The sequence below is a fragment of the Lupinus angustifolius genome, unplaced genomic scaffold (genome assembly GCF_001865875.1).
Source record: "Lupinus angustifolius cultivar Tanjil unplaced genomic scaffold, LupAngTanjil_v1.0 Scaffold_118, whole genome shotgun sequence".
Classification (NCBI taxonomy): Eukaryota; Viridiplantae; Streptophyta; class Magnoliopsida; order Fabales; family Fabaceae; genus Lupinus; species Lupinus angustifolius.
In genome coordinates, this window is record NW_017724979.1 from 1,191,319 (window position 1) to 1,201,922 (window position 10,604).

The following is a 10,604-nucleotide window of genomic DNA, read 5'->3' on the forward strand; positions in this document are numbered from 1 at the left end:
ACATTTAAACAAAAAAGTGGATAAACGTTGTGATCACCTAAGGCCAACTTAATAGACCAATTTGTTTTGAAGATGATGCGCTTTCTACTCCAAATGTGAGTAGTGATTTACTTTTTACTCTATCCTGCTATAACAGAAGCTTGTAACTTCATCCCTACATATAGACACATTTTATACATTATTATTCACTCTTTTTCTTTCTAGTTTCCTGTTTTCCCTCAAAATTTTCTGTGGGAAAAACGTTACTCAACCTTAAAATTGGGACTTTGGTAAATAGGCGCTTCTATTTTCACTTTGGAAGTTAATAACCAGATCTGTTTTTGTAAGTGTTTCAATAGCCACTTTTGTCTATTTTTAGTTTGTAATTAAAATTCATAGTTTCAAACCATTTCAAAAATATTGAGCTTGCTAAATTTTTAGACCTCTTATTTCAATTGTGCTTCCATTTCATAGTTTTCTCACCAACTCTTGGTTTCCCTCGATCATCATTGCATATAACATCAATTTTGTGGAAATACACAACATTTAAGTGATTTAATGAAATCAATAAATATTTGAAATTCTTTAAGTGGTTTCCTTTACAAGTCAAGATGGATGTTGTTACATTTTATATGATTTGGCACTTGATGTAGTTGCATATTGAACACTGCTATATTTTATATATCATTATGTGGCCCTCCCACTACTAGATGAGAACTCTCAATTGATTGAGTGACATAAAAACCATGAACTCCTGGTAAATCGAGAACTTGGATATTTTATGTTTTGTCACACTGCAAAATAATGAAGTATGAAGCAAAGTGTAGTATAACAGTTGGGTCAATTATTGAGTTGTCTCAACTTTATTTCTTTCATTTTCTTTTTTATAAAGTTAAAATGATCAATTATTGCATATGCTATTTATTTATGTCTTTAATAATATTTTTGAAGTATGTTTACAACTCAAGTTTACTAGGTTCTATGAGTTCTAGACTTTGACCCAAATTCTTGAATTTAATAGCCTTGATGGGTTACATTGTGATTTTATCATGTTTGCTTTCTGGAAGTTTCGCCATTATATTTAGTTACACCTTGTTATAATTGTCAATGTGGATTCTCATATTTGCTTGCTGATACCAACATTTTCTCTTGCTCTAGAAATGCTTGAGTCTCAAACCAATTGTTGTATAATGTGAAGCTATTTCCTTCCTCTGACTTTGTGGCATTTGCTAGTTAAGGATCTTAGTGACATTTATTTTTTACATGTAGATTGTAATTGTTCTTGTTATGAGGAACCCACATTTTATAGCTTCTGTTTATGGCTGTATATGATTCGAGGGCTTGTCTATTAACATTTTTTGAAAACAGTGATAATTTGAGTTGCTAGTTTTCAATAGTGATATTTTTACTTGCTAGTTGATATTATCATAAAGAGTTTTGAATGTTAAACATTTGATGAATGTAAAAGATTTGCTTTTCTAATTGTATAGACACTTTTACTACTACTAGCCAGTAAATATTTAATTTTGATAGAAATTTACTATTATATTATTGAATATAAAGATTGTTAGACAATCTATGCATCAAGATGAGGAGATGATTAGTTCGCCATGGTTACAATATTCAAAGCCAACAACTTAGCCATGATTATAGGGTGGAAAAATCAAAAACTTAATTGTAGTGTGATAAAATCAACAACTTACCCATATCATTGCCACGATTAATGTTGTAGCTGAATAAAATAGACTGTGGCTAGTTAAATGTTACCATACTTTACAAAAGCGTAACCATATCACATAATGGTCGTGGCGAATATTTAGCAATGCCATGACAACAGTAAGTAAGTGTGGTCACTTAACCTAGCTACATTTTTTTACACATTAGCCACGACAAACCAAATTTTTTTATTGTAGTGCCGAAGCTTAATAATTGAAACAAAATGTGGAAGGAGAAAAGCTTCTAAAGAAAGACAAAAAAAAGTGAAAGAAAAAAGATGTTAGGCTACCAATTGAGCCAAACACATAGCTACATCAAAATCTAATTTAACAAAAAGTCAGGCTTACCACATTCTATTAACCAAGCTTAAACCATATTAGTGAATTAACTTAATCATCTTACAATACTTAGTCATTTAGGTTAAAGAAATTCATAGTAATTTTTTTTTTGCGAAAACATTCAATGAATTTGTTTAGTGGAAAAAGGGGACACACATTGTTTGAAACTCCAATAATACCTTTATAAAAGTTTTTCTTATCAAAGTAAAATCCATTTTTGAAATAAAATCAATATTAATAATCTTTGACCATTAAAACATGACTTTCCATACATAAAAGGGAAGAGCTTAAGATAGGAACAAAAAGAACAAAGATTCGAGCTCCATAGAAAAATAGAATTGACACTAGAGTATTGAATCTCATAATATTTTCACTATTGAATAGAATGAAAAACTGAGCCAATATGAGTGAACAAGCAACTAACACAAACCTAACTAGCTAATTCCTAACTTCTTAACCATCAATCATCTTCCAAAAATAACCTCTAAAATATCTTTAATATCCCCCTCAAACTGGTGAGTGGACATTTTTAACTCCCATCTTGTAATCTTGATTTGAAGCAATAACAACACCTAACCACCTATGACAAAAGCTATATCATCAAATACTTAGCCATCCATGACAGAAGCTATATCTTTGCTTAGCCACCATGAACAGAAGCTAACCATCCAATGCTTAATCATCCATGACAAAACTTATATCTGAGCTTAACCACCATGGACAGAAGCGAATCAACCATTAATGATGAAAGAGAGAAAAATGTATCAAAATCTTGATCCTAATATGTTGTTTCAATTATGTAAAATTACATACTATAATAATGTTGTGTGTGAGAGAAGGGTAAAATATAGAGTATGAATAAAATAGAGATATAATATCAAGTAAAAACGCCTTAGAAGTTGTGGATTCTTACAAAGCAGTTAACAATGTCATTCTTTTGTCTTTATATAAATGCGGCAATCAAAATCATTTCCTCATTACGTTTTCTCCACACAAAAAATTAGAACTTGAATATGATGATCTCAGAAACTCAATTGCCATAACAACTACCATACTTCCATATGAAGAATTTGATCTTGGTTCAAGTACCCAATTGGTTTGGTTGTTTTGAGCTTCTTCATCAACTTTCCCTTCACCCCCTTCATACCACTTTTTTTTTTGTTGAACTCTTTCTTAGTGTGTGCTTCAACTTTGTTTCACCACCAAGAACTACCACATTTCTAATAGTTTGGTTTTCATTTCCACATGTATATGGATTTTTTTATTCTTGAATATCACGTGTGTGAATACTCACTTTTGTCCGGTCCATTGTTCAACATATAAAATATACTCTAGTGTATTTATTAGAATTATTTTATGAAATATCGATATGCATGATGTTAAAGTTTGTGTATAACTTGTTATAGTAAGCATTGGTTGAAAAAAAATCTCAATGGGCTGGAAGTTGGGCTTTAAATTTAATCACTAATTCCTCATTTTATTGATTACTACATTGTTTAGGGTAACATTATAGGTCCTTTTCTTTAATTTATTTTATTTGGAATAAAACTCATTATAGTAATTAATCATAAACTGATTTCTGATAATAAAAATAAATATTAATATTTAATTCGAAATCAGTTTTATGATGAAATAACAGCTTAAGGTGGTTTCCTAAAGTGATGGAACCACTATGTGAGAGTTAGGGGTGATTACCCAATTTTAAGGAAAAGGTGATAGGCTTCATCCTTTTAACCAGAGAGTAACAAAGAAGAAAAGGGAGAACACTGACACAAAAAGAAGAAGAAAGAAGTAGGTAAAAAAAAACATAATATTGTAAACTGTCACACACACGGGTACAGATAGATTGGAGGAAGAGGAATTTGAATGCTAAAAGGGCACAACCAACAAAGAAAGCAATAAACAAAGGCGCCAGGTTAGTCATTCATATCACATCCATAATATCTACACATGAAAAAAAAAGATTTTTTTTTCTAGCATTGTCATCGTTATACTTTAAGAAGAACATATATATGTATTAGTTGCATTCAAAAGCATTCCATCATTAGGCCTAAACAATAATATGCAAACAGTGTTTCCTATTAATAGGATAATTCATAACAAAATTAGTGTGTTGTAAATTTTTTTCTCTCCTGTGTATCTCTTTGACTTGAATGCTTGAACATTTGAGGTTACATTTCCTCTTTACTATACTTTCTGCAGAATCGAATAAATAAGTGTGCCAAAACGATATAAGTTTGTATTAAAGAGGTTTAAAATAGTAAGTAAAATATCATGTGTTCATACTTTTATATCATCTTCCAATTATGAATCTTAGCAAACAAATTGGGATATAACAAGAAGTGATAATCTCGCAATTAGTAGATATAGCCAAACCGCATGCTTTTAGTGACCACCGCAAAATAAATGACGAGATGCTGAAAGTCCTGCCGGTGCGGTCAAAGCAGAAGAAGGCATATCGCCCGCAATGCCTCGCTGTTGCGCCACCCTTCCTTCTCCATCTGTTCATGATGCTGGCAGCAAGGAAAAGAGAAACCCTTTTGCACATTTTCGCCCAAATTCACAACCAAAATTTCCATGCGTGTCCTTTGTGAGTTTTGGCTTAATAATTCCATACAAGTCATTGGGCCTTCATTTTTTAACTTTCAACCAACCCAAAACAATTTTCCCTCACATATTTATTACCACCGTAACATCAGCATGTATATTTAAGTAATAAATACATAATAATAATAATAATAACAATAATAATAATAATAATAATAATAATAATAATAGTAATAGTAATATAATGATTTTTACTCTTTACATTCATTTACTTTTTTATATGTTATATTTTGATTGTTGTTTGATTTGTTGTATTAATGAAATGATCTTATCCCAGATTAAGTTAATGTTTACTTGTTAATCATATAAATGGAGTATCAATGAATTTAATAACAATATATTTTAAACTAAAAGTTTTGTACTTTTTAATAAATAAAAGTATTTTCATGAGAATGTAATAATGAGGTTACGACTCGTGTCATATCTTACTTCTTACTTTGAACCAAGTATCGGTTGTGGTCACTTGTACTGCTCCTGTTATTTATCGAAGTGAGAAGATGGTTAGTGACCCATGTCGACTCTTCATTTATTAATCCTCTATCTTTAAAAATGTGTAAGTCATTAAATAAATAAATAAATAAATGAATGTGGTTTTAAGTATTTTTTGGGATTTAATAGCGGGGTTAAAACTCGTATTGTATCTTTCTTCTCACTTCGAGTCGAGAATCGGTAGCGGTCACTTGTACTGCTTCTGCTATCTATCGAAATGGAAAGAGGGTAAGCAATCAATGTTGATTCTTTGTCTATTAATTCCATTTCAATTAAATTCAAACAAATTTCTAAACTTTACTTTATAAAAATAATAACAAGTTTTAATTGTTTTAGGATTCAATAGCGCGGTTACAACTTTACTTTACTCGTATTGATTCAAGAAGGAAAAAAAAGCTTGTAAAATAAGCAACTAGCACAAACCTGACTATTTAATTCCTAACTTCGTAATTAACAATCATCTTCCAAAAAAAACTTCTAAAATATGTTTAATATTGACCGAAACTAAAGGTGTGAAACCACATTTAAAAATCACTACTCCTAACTTACTTCATACTCTTAGAGGCACACCGCATATCCAATTACACCGAAAGTCATAGACATATGAGATTACACTAGATTACACTATGCTAGGTCTGATAATTCACTTCCACATAAAGATAGCAAAACTAGTCATCCTACATGTTCTTCCTAAACCCGTAAATGGCAGCACAAATCTAAGCGGGTGCGATCATATTCACAATATCTTAACGGACAAAAATTCATGTCCTATCCATTTTAAAATGGGCTAACGGGCATATGGGCGACCCTCCCGCAAACATTGTTGAATAATAAATAAATTTGTTGAGGAGAAAAATTAGTAAAAACTTTGATATTTTATATGAAGTTGAACAAAATATATTAGATTATAATTTTTTAGGCATTAAAAATCACATTATATAAGAATTTATTTGATTTTTTTCTTTTTTTTTTCCTTAAATTATGCCCACAGCTGGCCAACATTACCTAATAAAAATGTCAACGGGCTTGACAGGCAAACCTGTTGGCATTGCCCATTTTTCCATCTATCCTTCCATATGATCATTATGGATTAGGGTGCGTGGCTATTGTAAGGAGCTAAAACAATATACTCAATTATGTGGACTCATTGGAAGTAAGAAAATAGTTCATCAAATTAAACGTATGTTTGACATATATAATATATATGTATATCATTTTTAGTTCTAGTTTATATATTGTAAGATTATAAACTGTATATTCTATTTATGCTATTTTTTTTACATGCTTGTGATTTCTGAAAACAACAACTAAATCTCTCTTCAAATTTCATTGCTTAAAGGTTTTAACTAAAGAGTGTCATTTATTACCAATTCCGTGTGGATACGACAAAACCATATACGATATTACAATCGAGTATGTGAAGAAGATATTGCTCCTGACCTTGACAAGTTTTTGATGAAGACACCAAAATCACAAAAAGAAGAAAATGGAAGAAGACATTGAAGACTAAGAAGATCTATAAGACTAAATTGTAACTAAGAGGGGGAATGAATTAGTTGACTTAAAATTGTGGCCAGTTTTTTATGCAAAATCAAGAGTTAAGTGCAGCAGAGAAATTATGCAGAAATTAACATGTAAAAAATCATGAGATAAAGGAGAAGAGAGTACACCGAAATTTTATACTGGTTCACCTTCTTGTCCACCAAAGGCTACGTCGAGTACTCTTACAGCACAAGAGATTTCTTGACTAAAGATTATGCGTTGTAATTACATATCTCACCCTGATACCTCTATGTATCCTACACACTCACTAATACTTATGTCACTCTTGAAAAACACATTTTCAAGTGACTCTATCCCTTTTCTTATCACACCCATGTGAAAGAAAGATTTCTGAAATGTCAATGAAAAAATTACAACAATGACAAGATTGCCTTTACAAGTATTGAATGTAATATCACTTGCAATCTGATAACTCTTTTGTATACTAAGTAATAATGTTCTTATAGGTTTGTAAAACTTTGAAACACTCTACTTCAAGCAACTCAAAAATTTCACTTTGAGAGTTTAAGAACAAGTTGCAAAAGTGCAAAAAAATATTTCAAAGAATTTTTCAGAATTTATGTTTGAAAGTTTGTGTAAGAGTTATTTTTTATTCTGAGTTTCAAGGCCTTTAAATATGCTTTCCAACCAGCCTTAACACTTCTTTGAAAGGGTAGGAATTGACTGGAATGAAACCATTTTGTTTGGGATGAAAACCATTCATTTTTGAAATATGAAAACTGGTGCAATAGCTCTAAGTAATCGATTACAAACTTGAGTAATTGATTACTCAAACACGCTGTCCAACTGTCAATTAAATTTTAATTGGAGTAATCGATTACATCATTTGGGTAATCGATTACCCTGCACAATTTTTGTGGAGTAATTGGTTTTCTCACTTATATAACCTGTTGCTTAGATACACTAACATGTTACACACTATTTTTGAAAATTGTTCTGTTTATACTTGAAGCGTTTCAATTTTCTTAAAAAATAGTTTGAGCATTATTACTATTGTATATTTGAGAGTATATGATAGAAGTACCTATTTAGACTTAGACTAATTTGTCTTGAAGCTTTGTCTTCTTTGTCTTCATAATTATTCTTCCTTTTCTTCTTTTTGGTGATGTTGGTGTCTGTGAAGAAGATCTTTGATCCTGACCTTGGCAAGGTTTGGATGAAGACACCAACATCACCAAAAAGAAGAAAAGGAAGATTACTTATGAAGATCAAGAAGATTAAAGCTCCAAGAAAATTAGTCTAAGTCTAAATAGGTACTTCTATCCTATACTCTTTAATATACTAAAGTAGTAATGCTCAAAATATTTTAAAAGGAATTGAAACACTTTAAGTTTTAAATGAAAACATTTTTCAAAATACAGTGTAACAGGTTACTGAAATTTGAGTAACAAGTTACATGTGTGAGAATCAGTTATCCAACAATATTTGAATTGGAGTAACCGATTACTCTAAGTGAATTTTAATTCACTGTTGGACAGAAGATTTGAGTAATCCATTACTCAATGCTGTAATTGGTTACTGAGAGCTGTTACATCAGTTTTTCAGATTTGAAACTCAAGAGTTTTCATCCCAAACGAAATGCCTTCATTCCAAACAATTTCTACTCTTTCATAATGACACAATGACTGATTGGAAAGCCTATTTAAAGACATTAGAACTCACAATGAAAACAACTCTTTAATAACTCTTTCACACTTTTCTCATAATTTTCCTACACTTTTCTAAAATAACTTTCTGCACTTATAAGCAACTTGCACTCAAACTTTCAAAGTCATTTTAGAGTTGCTTGAACTAAAGTGTTTCAAAGTTTTATAAACTTAAAGAGAATTATTACTAAGTATACAAAAGACTTGATTGGATTGCAAGTGTTATTATATTTCATACTTGTAAAGGAAATCCAAAGCCATCATTCAAATTCTTCATTCATTGTAATAACTTTCTTTCACGGGGTGTGGATAGAAAGGGGATAGAGTTACTTAGAAAGGTGTTTTCCAAGGGTATAAGTATTAGTGAGTGTGTAAGGTACATAGAGATCTCAATGTGAGATATTGTAATTACAACTCATAATATTTAGTGGAAAATCTCTTGTGTTGCAAGAGTACTGGACGTAGCCTTCGGTGGATAAGAAGGTGAACCAGTATAAAATCCTAGTGTATTATCTTCCCCCTTACCTCTTTGATTTATTCTTGTTTATTTTCTACAATACTATCCGCTGCACATTAACTCTTCATTTTGCAGAAAAAGTGGTCATAATTTCTAGTCAACTAATTCACCCCTCCTCTTTGTTGCAATCTCAGTCTTACAATTGGCACCAGAGCTATTTTTGAGTAAGATATTCTCAAACTTGATCCTATATCAAAGATGGCCGCAAGATCATTCCTAGGAGAATGCTCTAACATAAACCGTCCTCCAAGTTTTGTTGGAGAATGCTACCACTTCTGGAAAATCAGTATGAGGATATTCATAGAATCCCAAGACTTGGATATATGGAACGCAATGTAAGGTAAATAAAGCCCAAATCTTCATGGAATGATGAAGACAAGAAGAAAGTGCAATACGACCTTAAAGCCAAAAACATTCTTGTGTCGGCTCTAGAAGAAAAAAAAGGCAAAGAACATCCTTACCTCGGCTCTTGGAATTCATGAGTTTTTCGGAGTATCCAACTGTAAATCCACCAAGGAAATGTGGGATACTTTAGAAACCACACATGAAGGGATGGAGGAAGTAAAAAGGTCAAGCTAAACACTCTCTCCCAAGAATATGAGATGTTTATAATGAAACCTGGAAAGAAGATACTAGATCTTCAAAAGAGATTCACCCATCTTACAAATCATCTTCTTGCTCTCGGTAAGGTATTATCTAACAGTGACTTGAACTTAAAAGTTCTAAGGTCACTTACCAGAACATGGCAACCAAAGGTAACAACCATTTCTGAAAAGAAAAGTTTATCGAAAATGTCTTTGGCTGCGTTATTTGGAAAATTGTAGGAACACGAGTTAGAACTCAGTCAACTGGATCAACATGAAGAACAGGAGAAGAAAAAGAAGAATATTTCTATAAAAGCAAAAGTTGACAAATATGAGTCATTAGAGGATGAATCAGATAAATAAGAGATAGAAGACATGAGTCTTCTTGTGAAGAAATTTAGCAAATTCCTCAAAAGGAATAAAGGTGGTAGAACTAGACAAATAAGAAAGTTCACCAAGAACAACGATGCCTCTACTTCAAATCAGACTTTTACATGCTTCGAATGTGGCAAGGCTGGTCACATGAAGATGGATTGTCCAAATTTGAAAAAGAATTCATTCAAGGGAAATAATGAAAAGACAGGAAGAAGAGCATACATAGCTTGGGAAGACAACGATACCAGTTCCGCTTCTGAACTAGAAAATGAGGAACAAGCACATCTCTCCTTGATGGCATCTCATCATTCTGATGATGAAGAGGTAAATGACTCAAAACTATATTCTTCTGAGTTACAAACTGCATTCAATGACCTGTATGATGAGTACATCGAACTCACTGTTGAAAGGGGAGTTCAATGTTTATTTTATTTTAGTTGGGAGTTTTCTTCTCTCAACAAATCATCCTGACAGCAGTGTCAATTTGTTGAAAGATTAATACTCTCATTTTCGTTATGTTCCTTTTGTAAGTAAGAGAACTCGGTTTTATTATTTGTTCGCCATCTCGGCTTTGTTGAAATAAATTCCAACGTCGGTAAAATGGTTTCAAGAATATTCCAGTTACAACTTACTTTCTTAATAATCATGTGAATAAGTCATTCCTTCTTTGCCCCATCTCGGCTTTGTTAGAATAAATTCCAACGCCGGTATAATGGTATCAATGCAATTACCTATTACATAATTATTAAGTACCTTTGAATACCATATCGATTTTGTGGAATAAATTCCA

At 31.6% G+C, this 10,604-nt stretch overlaps 1 long non-coding RNA gene across 1 annotated transcript; it reads left to right on the forward strand.

Moving 5' to 3' along the window:
- Positions 1–1,141: 1,141 nt before the first annotated feature.
- LOC109339883 lies at positions 1,142–8,510 on the forward strand. Its single transcript, XR_002106721.1, has 3 exons — positions 1,142–1,251; positions 7,923–7,929; positions 8,500–8,510. It is a non-coding gene; the product is annotated as an uncharacterized LOC109339883 (long non-coding RNA).
- Positions 8,511–10,604: the final 2,094 nt, after the last annotated feature.